Raw genomic sequence first — 16,491 nt, 5'->3', positions numbered from 1 at the left:
TTTCACCGTAGACACAGATCCTTCTAGGATCTGTTTGAAGACCTCATTCCCTATTATTTGAAGGAAATGGAAATGGACATAATGGAGTTAAAAACCTGAAGACCATGCCCTTAAAATATTTAATTGTGCTTTAGCAATAGTCGCTTATTAAAGTTTGTTATATTTTGACGGGGTAAAACACTGCATTTATCAAGGACATTCTTTCTTTCTCACAAGCATTTTGAAACCTGTAGCAGCAGCACAGGAGGAAGGGCAGAGGGAGAGAGAGAGAGACAGAGAATGTAAACAGGCTCCACACCCAGTGTGGAGACGGACATGGGGCTCAATCCTGTGACCCTGAGATCATGACCTGAGCCAAAATCAAAAGTTGGCCGCTTAACAGACTGAGCCACCCAGGTGCCCCTGGACCGTACTTGATAATAGATTTGAAAGTGAGGGTAAATAGAGTTGTCATAGCTAGTCAATCAATCAATCAATCAATAAGTCAATCATTCTCTTTTCAACCAAAGTAGTATTTCTGTGGCAGTAATAGAAAAAGTATATTATCCTCCCAAAACATTGTATCCATCAGTCATGTCTTGGAAATAAAGTTCTTTCACTGATATTTTCTAGTGTAAGTGTTTATGGGGTTCAATTAAGAAAACATTATCACTTTCTATGTCTGTAAACTGGGAAGAGGTATAACCGGTATAAGAGTACTTCCTAGAGTTTTTGTGAGAAAGTAGCTGGTTCAGAACTAGGTACTAACTCAGTATTCAATAAAATAGACGAACAGTATTTTGTTGCTATTAGTATTTTTACCTTTCAGTTTGTGCTTTTGTGGCATAATCAATCTCTTTTTCCAGTTTTATTGAGACGTAATTGACATACAGCACTGCATATGTTTAACACGTACAGCGTAGTAATTTGATTTACCTGAATCATGAAATAATTACCACAAGTTTAGTTAACATCCACTATCTCAGTAGTTACAAAGAAAATATTTTCCTTGTGATGAGAACTCTTAGGATTCACTCTCTTAACTTTCATTTATACGAAAAAGATGGAACATGTCACAAATTTGTGTGTCATCCTTGTAAGGAGTCATGCTGATCTTCTCTATATCCTTCCAATTTCAGTATATGTACTGCCAAAGTGATGTATTGTATGTGATATATACAATATTGTATTGTATATATATGACATACACATATCATATATATCATATATATATAATGCTTATTTCAGTAGACCTTGCATCTTTGTCAGACAAAGCAATTGGTTTCAAGAAATTATTTCTTAACAGTGAATTAAGTAGGGAGGAAGTGACATTCTGTGGTGGATTTTAGCAATCAACAGAAGAGAGGAGTCTTTCTGAAATATTTATTTTAGGTCCTCCAATTGAAACATTGGACATTTGCTCCTCTTGATCATTTTTTAACATCAAATAATAAACAACTTGATTTGACTTATTTCCTCTTTGGTGTTTCATACATCTGTTAAAACATAACAAACAGGGGTAGCATTTAATGAAAATCTGGAGAAGAATGTATATAAATAAACTGAATTTCAACTTGAAAGTTATTAATTGCTCCTTGGTATTAAAATGGATGTAACATACTTATAGGATCTTTCTGCCAAATAACCGCAGCCTATTTCAAATAGCAGCTCTACAAACACAATAATATCTTACTTAAGAAAGCTACATTGTAGTCAAAGTGTATCAATATCACACTTTTACTAAAAATGCATCTAACTTATTAAATGTTATATATTTCTGAATCTTTAAGACTAAATTTAATTACCCATAGAAGCAAAATTTTCCCCAAATGGTGTTATTTTTGAAGTATTTAACCTTTAACATAGGACCAGCTCCTTCTTAACTCAAGGGCGTTGTCTTAATTCTTTTCAGCATACTTTATATTTAGCTGGTTTACATTCAAAAAGTGTATTTAAGCAGATATATTGTTTAGAGATAGAGATAGTAATCATCTACTTCTATTAATTTGCTTACCAAAAAAAAAAAAAAAAAAATCTTTCGGTCGTGTATTAATAGGCTTTAATACACCAAGGGCTCATATTGACCCTAAAACAGCAATAGTGATACAGTAAAGCACCCACCTTAGTTACAAACTCCAAGTATTTTAATTGCCTCCATGATAGTTATAGTTGACTTCAGTTTTAAATGTCATTGCTGGTCAGGGCTGTTAATAAGCTTTTCTTTCCCCCTTGATTATTTCCTAAGTGATTCAAGGTTTGGAATCTGAACACTCCCACTCAGAGTAAACATAAAATAAATAGATAAGGCCTAATGAGGGCAAAGCTGGGTCAAAAAGATTTCATTATAAATGTTATATCACTGTAGCTATCCTCGTTTTCACTTTTAGAAAGTTTTTATAAAGCAATAAGCAAATTTTATCATCATTTCTGAAATTAAATCAGTCACATAGTCAACAACTATTTACTGAGGAATGACCGTGTCAGACAGGCACTTTTCTACGGCAAGCAGTGGACAGACAGGCAAGGACCTTGCTTTTGTGGTGCTTACATTCTGGGGAGAATCATGGGTAGATTTCAGATTGAATAGTCAGAAAAATAAAGAAAACCAATATATTACTAAACAAGATAACTTAGAGAAGTGATTATGTTACTAAAAAGAAAAAAATATTTTTGTGACACACTGAAGGGATATCTTTTAGATTTGGTGATTCAGGAAACCCTTAACCCTTCTCTAGGGGACATATTGGAAATGATATCTGAATTATACAAAGTACTTGTCTGTATGGCCAACTGGAAGCAGAGTGTTGCAGGCAAAGGGAATAAAAAATAAGAAAGAAATGATGAAATATTTATATTTCATCAAACTGTGAATGACAGAAGTTCAATGATATTTTAATTTTTGAAATATCCTGAAAATATACCAATACAGTGTTTTAAGAAATGTTGTGTAAGCAAGGAATAAAAAAGTGGGCAATGACTTCAGAAAAGAGAGCCATCTGTGAACCTAATATTCTTATTCAACACCATTGTAACAAAATTCGTGAATATGAGTGCTCATTTCAACAATAAGTTGCTACCTATTTCTTCATAGGAAGGATTCCCAGTTAGGTCAGTCACTACAAACTTCTAGGTGACCTTCTAAAAGACTTGTATGAACTATTTAGGAATATTGTTGCCATTCCATCTCACAGTAAGAAGTAGTTTTTAACCTACAACCCAGTACTCACACTCACACACACACACACACACACACACACACACACACAGAAGTATGTGCGTGTATAGCTGAAAAATGTTTCCCGAAACGATACTATGTGTGATGAACTCTTGATATTTTCTATCATTTCATTTTTAAAACATGCTGATCACAACCTATTAAGTTGATTTTATGACCCGCCAACGGGTTTCAACCTGAAGATTAGAAATCTTGTTCTAAAAGTCATTCAACAATTGACACAGCCTAACCTAGACGCCAAAAACAAAAACAACTAGGCCAATTTCTATAGGCTAATGAAAGTTATTTATCCTTTCAGGGGAAAAAAGGTAGTATAGTTCTTCAATGTTTTCACAAACACTAAACTGAGAAAAAAAAAAGAAGAAGAAGGAAAAAAACCCAGAATTAATCTTTTCTTTGCCTGTAAGCACGGTAATTTTGTGTTTGCAAGGAAGGCAATGCTTATATTTAATGGGTAGTAGAAAGATTTCCATACTTCTAAGGAAAGCTGACTTTCTTTCTGGTCATTCTTGGCCCCAAGTATTGGTCTCAATTATCCCCTAAATGCAGAAAGGAAGCATTTAAAAGTTTAACTGTAGAGAACTCTTAAGAGAATTATAGTAAAAAAATCAAAATAGTGTTAGTTTAAAAACTTCTTAGCAGCGAATCTAATATTTACATAATAAACTTTTAACAGTAACACTTGAAAATTTTGCTTAAATTTATCCTTAAAATTTTAACCACCTCATGTAGAAATGTCACATAATAAATTATTCCAAAACACAGTTTCACACCAATTTTGGCTTCAGAATACATATTTACACAAATATTTGATGTTTTGGAATTTACCCACAATCCACAATAACAAAAGTAAAGTCATACTTTGCATATGTGGATTTCAACAGACTGAAAGCCAGCCTTTATGTTACCTTCCTTCCCAGCTCTGACCCTAAGATGCCTTATGTTTCTCATTTGTTACGTTGAGATAATTTCCAAAAATTTGTTACACATACGTTATAAAAATAGTGTCATATAAACTGGAAAGTCTAATAAGTGCTTCCGATTTACGTAGGAAGGATGCAGACCCTGGCATTTACCACAGGCAAACCCTGGAGCCTCGCAAGATGTCTCTGGGTCACCCTGAGCCAAGCCACCAACTCTGCTATAAACCTTTACAGATTTTATTGTAGACTTAGAAGGTTATGTGGCTGGGTCCCATCACGAATCCCATAAACTTCCCCCATCAACTGATTCCAACCGCTAGGCCTATTGCGTCTAAGTTTCCAAATTCCTTCTTATGAAATCCACAAGCTCCTGCCCTTGTCTTGGGTGGAATCGTTTTACCACACTCAGACCTCTTGAATATAAGATATTCCCACCATCTGGCTTATCTTGAAGTTTCCTGACAACAGAAAATCTCTTCTGTAACAGGAATTCTCAAACACTACTATATATATATATATGTATTGAAAGCATCTTCTGCAGATCTGAGAAGGTGCTGGATAGATGTCCTTTCACTTTTTTCCGAGGTAAGCTCCACTTGAAGCTCTGGTTGAATTGCAGGCTGAAAGCACATAGTACTTAAGGAGGTGAAGCTTTCCATTAGTCCATAAGCTCGCTTTAGTGGCTTACAGAGGTGTCCAAATATTTCTGTGGTGGGCCACGTGATCAGAATTCTACACATGTAAACTGTTTTGTTTTGTTTAAAGCAAATTGTAGGTATAATTTATATTGAATAAACCGCATCGATTTTGAATATACAGTTCCATGTGTTTTGACACATTTATACACCTGTGTAACTACCAATATAATCAAGATCAGAACATTTACATCACCCAGAAAAGTTTTCTTTCGTCACGATCCATCCCTTATCCCTGGTGAGGCAAACACAGATCTGCTTTCTGTATTGGTTGTTTAGCTTTGCCACATTCTAGAAACTTACATGAATGAAATCATACAATGTACACTCTTCTCTGTTTGTCCTCTCAGCACACTATTGTTAAAATGCATCCGTGTTATTCAATTTATTGAATCCTTTTCATTGACAAGTAGTATTCCATGACAAAGACACACCATAACTTCTTTATCCATTCACCTTTTGACGGACATCTCTGGTTTAGGAATATATAAACTTTGGGGCTCTTCTAAAATTTAGTACACTACATAGAAACTTGGTCAACACCATACATTACAGGAAATGCCTGTTATTTCCACAATAATCCTACCAAGTAAATTTTGAAAAACACCCTGAGGTATTTTTTTTTATTATTGTGTTACATTAACATAATTTAGAAGAGAAAGAAAAAAAAAGATGACTTAGAGTCAGCAAATTCTCAAAAACTTCATCTTAAATACTTATTTTATTTCTAGCAAACAATTCTGCAGCTTTTAAAAATGAGGGGTTCCATTTAACTCGGGACCATTTAGCAATGTTAAATGAGTGTGGTCTCACATTCCCAGGAACTCCGTGCGTTTTAAAACTGAATTCCTACCCTCCTTGAACAGCCTACAATGCCCTTGTTTGTCTCCTTACAGATTACAATTCAGCATGTTTCAGCATTCTGCTACATGGGTAACAAAGTATAAACCCTTGATCTGAGGAAGCAGCTATGTAAATATCAGTTGGTTTCCAAGAACTAGTCATAGGACATATTAAAATAAACCAAATGCCCAGCCTCTGTTCATCTTAATTCAAGTATTCCATAAATTGGCAATGGTCAAAGGCATAGTTACAAAAAAAATTTGGAAGATTTAAAACTTTTTTCTATCATCTCTTGCAGTGAACCTGACTTGCAAACTTCTCGGCACAAAGTATATTTGATAGAAACTTGTCTTTTGAATTGAAAAAAATGTTTAAAAAATACATATTTCTACATTATTTCATTACAGGAGTGTATTTGTGGCAAATCAAGCCTGGCTTTTTCATGCTTAGACCAAACAGGTAGAATTCCTTCCTGGAGAATAGTTAAATCCTACTGGGGAACGTAATCTAAAAGTAGGGACAGTGGGGTTCACATATCAGGGACAATTAAGAGCTTGCAACAGGGAAGCAACATGTGTCCATTAGTAGATGAATGGATTAGGAAAATAAAGTGCATATATACACAATGGAATATTATACAGCCATAAAAAAGGATGGGGTCGTGCTCTTTGTGACAGTATCAATGGACCTAGAGGGGATTATGCTAAGTGAAATAAGTCAGACTGAGAAAGCAAATACCATATTATTCCACTGATACATGGGATCTAAAAAAATGAACAAACAAACAAAAAGCAAAATCAGAACTATACGGAGAACAATCTAATAGTTATCAGAGGGTAGGTGGATGAGGGGTTGGGCAAAATGGGTGAAAGGGTGAGGGAGACACAGGCCTCCAGTTATGGAATGAGTCTGTCATGGAAATAAAAGCAGAGCATAAGGAATACAGTCAATGATATCATAATAACAATGTAATGGAACAAATGGTAGCTATACTCATGGTGAGCATAGCATAATGTTTAGACTTGTCAAATCACCAGGTCGTACACCTGAAACTAATGTAACATTGTGTGTCAACTATATGCAAATTAAAAATAAATAAATAAAAAGAAAATAAACAAATAAACCTCCTCACCCAGGTGGACGAAACTAATGTTATATTGATCACTTCACACTTTTAAATACTTTTAGGAAGAGGTAGAGTCCATCATCCTGCATGCTTTCACTCCTTTAGAACTCTTACCCAGGCACATTCCAAACGTGGCTTTAACCACTGTAATTCCAAAGCTCTTCAAAGAAAAGGAAACACAGGAGTATTAAAGACTTTAGGAATCAAGCACATGCACTTGTTTGCCATATTTTTAAATACTCATTCTTCATGCAGCTATCCATCCTTCCCAGTTTCAAGTTCCCTACAAATTTGATAAAAATGCCTTGCAGTTCTCCATCCAAATTATTCATATATTGTGAACAGAAGGAGGAGGATAGAGCCCTGTGAATCTCAATTGGATTCCTCTTTCTGGATTGCTAATGGTCAGCAGCTTTGAGCAAAGTCATTTTGCTGCATCCAATCTATCAAATTTATAAGCATGGAGTCAAGGTTTTTCATCACAAGAGACCTTGCCAAATGTTGTTACTATACTCTAATCTTTTCATCTAATAACACTGTAGAGAAAGAAATGAAATTTGCCCAAAATTGTTATTCTTAGTGAACCCATGCTGGTTTCTAGTTATCATCATTTCTTTTTCTAGATGCATGAAACGACTCTAATTTCTCTAGGTAATTTATGAGAAAATGTAAACTCTGAAATCCTGCCTAAAAGTCTTCCTCATCTCACGTGTCACTTACACCCATAAAGAAGAATTTCCTCGTTCTCCTGCGATCTGTGTCTGTACGTCTTTTCCTCATGACATTGGGGGAAGTACAGTTCTTGCCTTACCAACTTCTCTATTCTTGCTTCTAGACCTGTCATCTTTCTTAGTATCATGGAAGCCGGAGCGGCTAAAGCAGAATGAGAGAGGAGAGTGGGGAGAAATGAAGTTGGAGGGACAAACAGAAACCAAAGCCCAAAAGGGGCCAATGTTTTAAGTGTTACAAGAGGATTTTTTTAAAGAATTCAAGCAAGTGATGGTATAATCTAATTTTATCTGATTGACTCGATTCAGGGACTACAGCTTCCTATTCCCATGACTTGGTTTTAGAAAATGGCCCGCCCGGAGAAGGCTGCAGGAGAAAGGCAGAATCCAGAAGACCGGGACTGGAGGAGATAATGCTAAGCGAAATGAGTCAAGCAGAGAAGGACAGTTATCATATGGTTTCACTCATTTATGGAACATAAGAAGTAGAAAGATCGGTAGGAGAAGAAAGGGAAGAAGAAAGGGGGGGGTAAACAGAAGGGGGAATGAAGCATGAGAGACTATGGACTCTGAGAAACAAACTAAGGGCTTCAGAGGGGAGGGGGGTGGGGGAATGGGATAGACTGGTGATGGGTAGTAAGGAGGGCACGTATGGAATGGTGCACTGGGTGTTATACGCAACTAATGAATCATGGAACTTTACATCAAAAACTAGGGATGTACTGTATGGTGACTAACATTAAAAAAAAAAAAAAAAAAAGAATCCAGACCTATGGTGGCTATAACCATCATTTTGCATGAAGCTCAGTCAATGGGAGTTTTAAAATTCTCGTCTCATTCTCCCCCCTCTTTATTCCAAATGTGCTTTGTATTCTATGTGATACTTAATATGTGCATTGCTTTCACAGAAAAGGAAACAAATAGGAAACAAATTTAGACTAGAGAGGCTGTACCCAGGCACATCCTCCTAATGCAGCCGTCTGTCTCATCTGACCCCAAGAGAGAATTCTAATAATGTTATCGTTTGATTCCCATTTCAGGCACTTTGCATTTTTATATATGCTAAAGAATTCAGTAAGTCATCCAACTGGCATAAGCATAGGAAAACTTCCTTTATAGCCCAGGTGTACAAGCAAACAAATTCTTTCTGTGCTTGAAAATTGATCCTTCGATGTAGCAAACTTCTCAGCAGCCTGCTGAACCAGCAAGAAGAGGGAGAAGACAGCACATGTGTCAGGTAGAGAGAACAGATGGAAATCACTTCTTCTCCCCTTCCAGCACAGTCAGGAATAGACAGTGTCACCCTGAACTGCCTCTTCCCAGCCATCCTACAAATTCGGATTTGTTAATAGCAGAGATAAGTCACTGTGTGTGTGTGTGTGTGTGTGTGTGTGTGTGTGTGTGTGTGTTAAGAAAGAGAGACAGGTAGGAAGGAAGGAAGGAAGGAAGGAAGGAAGGAAGGAAGGAAGGAAGGAAGGAAGGAGGGAAGGAAGGAAGAGAGGGAGGGAGGAAAGACAAGAAAAGCAAGCAGTGGGTATTAAATTCTGTGGCTAGGGTTAAACACATGTAACTAGCTGATTAGTTCTTGATATCCTGGAAAGACAACCTCATGTCACTGAGGCCATATAAGGCACCATGAGTTGTAAATCCCTCTTAATAGCAAAACAGTGCCAGGAATACACCACAGTAGTACTAAACTGAACAGTTAAACATCATGCAAATGGCTAAACTCAGGCTATAAATGTATCCCTGGAACCTGGCTGGAAGTCCTGATACAGAAAGAACTGGCTTTGTAACCACCTCCAGGCCCGGTTATGCTTTGTTCTGCCAGTGAGTCACAAAAGCTCAGGTTCCATATTTAGAAATTAAATCATCATCTAACTCCTAAAGCCCACATTTTTCAAATGTTGTCAAAACCCGGAGCATAACTGAGTTACATCAAACAGAGGTTAATAACACGATTTTGCTAAAATGGAACAGATTATCTGGCATCTAAGCCACTTCAACCTGTTGTTCTTTAGAGCGTATCTCTCTGTTCCTGAAACCATGGACCTTCAACAAAGATCTTGTGGTAGATGATTGCTTTGATGCTGGTTTGTCAACCTTTTTCGACATTTAATGCTTTCTTCAGCCAAATATCAGCGCCGCAAACCGAACTGAACGCAAGGCAACTACTTTGCTTTTCTTTCAAATATGAGTATTACGTAGCATAAGCCAAGCAAACGAGCCCGGACAGCTCTCCAGCCTCTCTGTTTTGCAGACCTCTCTGACCCCCTCTGTTGTACTCTCTGTAATTCTATGTATTTTCTAAGTGCGGACAGTCAAAGGACTGCCCCCAACCCCCACCCTACACCTCACCAGTTCTTTCAAGCTAGGACATCTTCAGGGTTTGGTGGTGATAAATTTAAAATGGCCCAAGCTTTAATCAACATTGCTCTATAATCCTTCCACTAAGAGCCCCACATATTAAACGCCGTTTCAAATCAGGCGTGTGTTAGCCCCTAACCTGGTCTCGAAAGCTGAGTAACAATATTGGCTCTTACAACACCACCAAATTAAATTTTATGTTGACAATAGCTAACATGTTATCATTTTTAAAGCCTCTTCATTGACGACATTTCTATCTGAACTTTTGTTGCCAGAAACGTGAAAACGCCTGCCAAGTCCGGTTTAACCTCACCCCCCACGTTCAGTAAATACAGCGTATGCACTTTAGTTACGTTTATCCATATGAATCTGCTCTTCTCTTCCTCTGGATTCTTTTTCTGCCATTTAATGAAGAGATAGCAAATGTTTTAAAGTAAATTTTGGCTCAGCAGTATTTTCAGGTGCAAATAGAAATTGTTTCTTTTACAGGCATTGTACATTAAAGTAAATGCTGCTGCATTTGAAAACCTGTCAGCTTTATTTTGTCCTGGTATTCAGAATCCTCTCCTTTTGACCAATATTATATAAAGTTCCTCTGGGAAGATAATGTGCATGATTGCAGGCTCGCCTTGTTAAAATCCATGGCTTTTTTATGCAGTCATGTTTTCACCTATGAATTATGCATGAAAAAGTATCTCATTACATTTCATTTTCTTTACAGCGGCGTCCTCTCTTCTAGACGGACTTGGGCTCCCATCAGCCGAGCTCCCCTTGCCCTGCAGCTTGGCTCCCTCTTGATGCCTTCATAGTATTTTAGACAAAATGGGCGTGTTTAACTTGTCACCTCATGCCTGGTATAAATTATTCACTGGAGCTTTGCACAGATTTGTGAGATAACCAGCCTGGACTCGGGGAAACTTCACAGGCCGCGTGTGGGAATCTGACGGAGACGTGGAAGGCCGTTTCTCCAGCAGTTGTCCAGGGCAGGGGAGAAAACTGCATTGACTCTAAAACTTAGACTCATTTTAAAGCTTTAAAAACATCTCTCTCTCGCCGTCACAAAATAGAAAGTAACTACAAATGTTTGCCACTTAGATGTGTGTGTTTCAGTGTTTTAGTATTTTTCTCAGAACTGAAGGTCAAGGAACAAAGCCTTGTGCTTTTCTTTTCTTTTTTTTTTTTTTTTGACATGAAGCCATTGGTCTTCCATACCTGACAAGATGAATTAAATGTGGAGAAAAGATCACAGAATTTAATCAGCACAGTCATTCAGTGTATGTGGTTGGGAACAATCACTCAAGGAAGCATATGGAAAACTAGGTTAGTATGTTGTGTGTGTGTGAGAGAGACAGAGACAGAGAGAGAGAATTATGATGATTCTTAACTAAGCCTAGAGCTCTGATTCCAAACATTTCCTTATAAGAAAATCCAGTTAGAACGAAGAAGAACTTTGTCTGTGTCAAATTATGACATTCACTGTAATAGAGTCACATTATAAAAAGGGGTCACATAAAAGTAGCAAAAGAAATAACTCCCAAAGTATCAAAGTTAATATCAAAAATAGGATTAACAAATCAGCTTCTTATTTTTCTTGTCCAATAAATATTTCTTAGAATCAATCACAAGTATACAGGTAACTGAGGGCCGCTTTCTATGGGTCTGGCAAAGGTAAAAGCTGCATTGAAGTCTATTTCTAGACTAAGAAGCTTGCTCAACTTTCTTTAGTTTTTCTTCCAAGAATGTGGTCATGGTGACAAAAACTTTCACATCTCAACTGTCATATATTCTTTCTAAGAATTGAAACCTTCTTAAAATGAAACCCAATGAAATGATTCATAAGTTCGTTGCTTTAAGAATAATGGCAGGAAGCCTTATGGTTCTGACAATATGCTTTCAAAATACATCCTCTAAATGTGGAATTTTCAGATATGTGAGTTCATTATAAAAGTTTCACTCTTTGTAAAGCAGATATTTTGCTATCTTATCCCCATTTTCCTAATAATTATGTGTATAATGTATTTCCTAAATGTGTATATACATACTTACACATATAACATACATTTCTATAGCTTTTGTATATGTATTATACACACACACACACACACACACAGCTCATACACTCAATGCTCAAATATGTTGCAAAGAGATGGTGATGTGACTTATGAAGAAGATAAATAACATTTCAAAAATCTTTGGTCCAATTACCATTATCAATTGTTAAACTCTAGGAAATCATAGGTTTTTCCGTGTTCCCCTTTTTCCCCTCCTGACTTCAAAGAATCTTCATTGCAATCACTTAATAGTAATATGGAATGATGACTTTACTTTTCAAAGTAGCATTTATTTAAACAACAAAAAGCTTTTGCGATAAATATAGCATGTCTTCTCGATTTTACTGCTATTTCTTCCTGTGGTGGCCACATAGTCATAACTCGCATGGAGATCTAATGGGTCTGCCCCTCAGTCTGTTTTTATGCAAGTGCAAAGAAAGGGATTGGCATTTTCAGTGGATTGCAGTTTTCGTTGAAAGCTTATCATTTGCCATAGTGATGGGCATTTAAAGAATGCTATTTAAGTATTGGCTGAATGAATGGGTGACCTATTATTATAGGTGGCTCTGTAACACATGAAAATACATCGAAGATATGAATATAGTTAAATATCAGTACAGGTGAAGGTGGGTGAGTCAGGTTCTAATTTTCCCTTCAACAACTGTTCTGTTGTTTCCCAGCAACAACCACAGATTAAGCTCTTGGGAGCAGATTTGTTATACCCAGCTTGATTTCTAGGAAACTTATTCAACGATATAATTTGAACAACTAGGGCAAAAGACATAATTATTGCTATGGAGTCACTTGATTGAGCGCTGGCACCAGGGTATTTAATATTAGGTATGATCAACTGTAGTCTAAGTTTAAATTTGTTCCAGTTTCTCTGTACTCTTGCCCATTTTGAGTGTTATTAAAAACATCCAGGATAATTTAGTGGAAATAGAATCTTATCTAAAGATTGATGCCATATTTGCTTGTTTATGTTATCCCTTGTGTAAATGTTTGGTTTATATTCCTCACAGCGTCCAAGAGAGATACGATTTCCTCTGGAGAGAAAGTATGCCAGCACCTGTGAGGGTGAAACACAAGAGACCCACAGCTGTGGATGGCTTGACTCTATGTATTTTCTCCATATCAGGTCTCCTCCCTCTTTGTGGGGTGTGATAGACACGACGGAAATTTGGGGTGGAGGAGGGCATTGTTCACTCTTTCACCCTCATGGATTCCTGCCCTGAGAGAACATCTCCAATAATATATTTAGCTAGGAAAAATAACTAGAGAAGATTTGGTTGTGTTACTGCATACTGCTAATTCTGTATGATAACAGGGACTTGGAGAAGTCGATAAAGAACAAGCACTTCAATCTACGTAATAAACACAGTGGCATACGTCACTGAGTCCACAGGCGTTCCATCAGTGGAAAAGAAAACCCCTCAAATTATTTCAGGAGTATTTCTTTCAGATTCATATTGCACTGAAAAGACTTTATAACCAAAAGAGTTCTTTTTTTTCCTTTTATGCTGTAGTCTTTAACATTTTCTTTCTACACAAAATACACTCTATTCCTGTTTCAACATTCTGTACATTCAGAAATTTAGGATACAAGAAGAAACTCATCAAAAAACCAACATTCAACCTAATATTTTGTAGTCTAGAAATAGGATTGATTAATTAAAGGAATGATTTATCGATTACAAGGCAACGTGAAATAATAAGGCCAAGGGAAAGTATACATTGCATATACCCTGTGCTTTTGTGTGGGTAAAATATAGTGTGCCAGTACTCTTATCTTGATTAATTCCAAAATGCCTCTCTCACTTATTCCAGTGCTTCACCTCTTTTCTAATCACATTGACATGTGAACTTTTTTGTCCCTGCCAAGTGAGTTATTTGCAATGGCAATATTAATATATTTGAGCAGAATCGAATCAAGTTGCTTTCAAAAAAAGATATAGCGACGGGGTCAGAGCACATATTATTTCAAGAAAGAACTGTGTCTATTCGAGGGGAGAAAGGCCTACCTAGGCTCAAATAAGGGTAAAACTAATTTGGAAATCATGAAAGGTAACAGCCTGGATTTAACCATGCTGTGTGTACATGAGAGACAGGAACGAGCTTCCCCATTAGTTTAAAGTTAGATATATCGTGGATATTTACTCAAAGCGTAATTATCAATCGAGGTAGATTATTTAATAGATACTCAACTGAAATGTAGACCAAATGTACAGAAAAATGCTCAGAAGTCATGGGTAACATCTAACACAGGGAGAATTAAAAAAAGAAAAAAGATACTTGCAACTTGTCAGTTCTAGAGATCACAAAAGACTAAGTCAAATAAAATTGCCTTTAGTTACAGTAAGAGAGAATTTCTATTGAATGTCAGGATATAATTCCCCCTTCTCTGAACTCTAACAGCATGTATTGCCTGAATCAATCATTTGAGAATAAATCGAGTATCACTTGATGACTTCACTATTGCTTTAATAAAATGTTATTTTGCATCTTGTATTGTGTTTTTAGTTTACCTTTTGATGTGAGCTTGAGACCAAATGCTAATTATTTGATTCCTTATAAGATATAGCTCAATTTCTTTTACAGATCAGCTTCCAAGGAAATATGTTTTTTATTTTATTGATTTGATCTTCACACGTGATGTCTTGAAAAATTAGAGAAGTAACTGTAGTTGCGAATGGTCTAAGGTTGTCATGCTCAGAATCAGAGGAATGGACCACAGGATCTCTTTGATGACCCAAGTGTTGTTTATAATATATAAGGTATGATTACCAGCCCCTTTAATGGCCTCTAAAAGAATAAAAATTGAGGGTTAAAAGTGTAATGAAATGCAAATGAAACTGTCCTGGAAACAGAACTGCATATTTTATTTGTTTCTTACAGAATCTAGGACATAGAGAGTGTTCATATTAAATACTATCAACAGTATTCTAGCTTTAAAATAATGGTAGAAATAATTTATAGTAGAATTGCAGTTACTAGTTTAAAATGAATGCTACCAAATATTTTGGAAACCAAATGAGGTTGTTATCAATTCTATATTAAGAAGAGTTCTAAATATCTTCTGTTCTCTTTCTCCTTGCTGTATTTCCTAGATATGTCACACGCTGAGTAGAATTTAAGCCTGTAGTTAACTTCACATACTTGCTGCATACCCAATTTAAAATCAAATATAGTTAAGGTTCGGGATTTATACTGAACACTTTCACCTAAGAGAGCACGCTCTCTTTTTCTTCCCCAAAGATTTCTCTCTTTTAATGAGGAAGAAGTAAAAGATATTAAAAACTTATGACTTACAGAGTCCTTTTGACATTTACTCCATTTCAGGTAGATGGTGTTTTAAATAGCTTTTTTAAACAATGCATATTTGGCGTTGCACTTAATTAAATAAAAGAATAGTGCAGTCGAAATATCACTGGACTCGAGAAGCTCTCATTTTGCTCTATCTACTCATTCTCTACAGGACTTTGCACAAGTCACTTAACTGGGCTGCGATTTTCTCAACTGTAAATGAAATCGCTGGACTAGAACATCTTCAAGGTCTTCGTCAATGCTGACGTTGTGTAATTATAAGTTCTATAATTACTTTGAACCTCAGTTTCCTCATTCAAGCATTGTGCTTGACGATAACATCTTTCCTTTCTTCGGGTTTATTTTGAGGATCAAAGGAATTAATTTTTGAAAACCATGCTTTACCACTGAAAACTGTTGCTGTGTCATCAGTCACAGCGTTATTAGCAACTTGAGAGGATCCAACGCTATCTTAAGACTGTGGAGCGATTCGGAAGAACAGTCATATATTGTGTGACCTACCCCTTTTTAAAAGCCTTTTTCAGATGAATTTGTCCTTCGACCAAGGTTTTCTTGAAGAAACATCATCAGCAAAATGATAATCAGTCTTTACAATGGATACCATACATGAGAAGCCTGCAGGCCAACAGAAGTCCTGTTTCATTAGACGCTTCTCCATTCACTGACCCTGTTTGGAATGCGAAATTAGCAAAAATGACTGATTGAACTTCCGCCCCAGGTAAGGCGTCTTGTTAAGCACTCTCAGGACATTGTTACTATACACATAGATCCTATCCACAAAGAACTTACAATTTAATTCAGAAAAGAAAATAAGTTTTGGAAAAATTGTTTTAATTAAAAATATGGTAGAGGGGCACTGGGTGACTCCATCGCTTAGGCATCTGACTCTTGATTTCAGCTCAGATCATGATCTCAGGGTCCTGGGATGGAGCCCTGTGCAGGCTCCACGTTCAGCCGGGAAGTCTGCTTCAGGATTCTTTCTCCCCTTGCCCCCACCCTCAAATATATATATATTTAAGAGGTAGAAAAGATGCTGCAAGATCGGGCAGGGCAATTTTATAGGAAATTGGTATAGAATTTCAGAAGAGAAAAAGACTGCCTTAAGTTTAGGTGGTGGGTTAAGCTTTTACATTAGAAGTTGATAGCGTCTGTATTGATAGAACCGATGGAGATAGTGTTCTTAAATATTCCATGTGTTTCCCTACTTCTCCTAGCTTCCT

At 36.6% G+C, this 16,491-nt stretch overlaps 1 non-coding gene across 1 annotated transcript; it reads right to left on the bottom strand.

Moving 5' to 3' along the window:
* Positions 1-1,036: 1,036 nt before the first annotated feature.
* LOC123797991 (U6 spliceosomal RNA) lies at positions 1,037-1,138 on the bottom strand. Its single transcript, XR_006781146.1, has one exon. It is a non-coding gene; the product is annotated as a U6 spliceosomal RNA (small nuclear RNA).
* Positions 1,139-16,491: the final 15,353 nt, after the last annotated feature.

Source organism: Ursus americanus, chromosome 9 (genome assembly GCF_024610735.1).
Source record: "Ursus americanus isolate L20-20 chromosome 9, mUrsAme1.1.p, whole genome shotgun sequence".
NCBI lineage: Eukaryota > Metazoa > Chordata > Mammalia > Carnivora > Ursidae > Ursus > Ursus americanus.
Note: the sequence above shows the minus strand (reverse complement) of the source record. Positions and strands in the feature narration are given on the sequence as shown.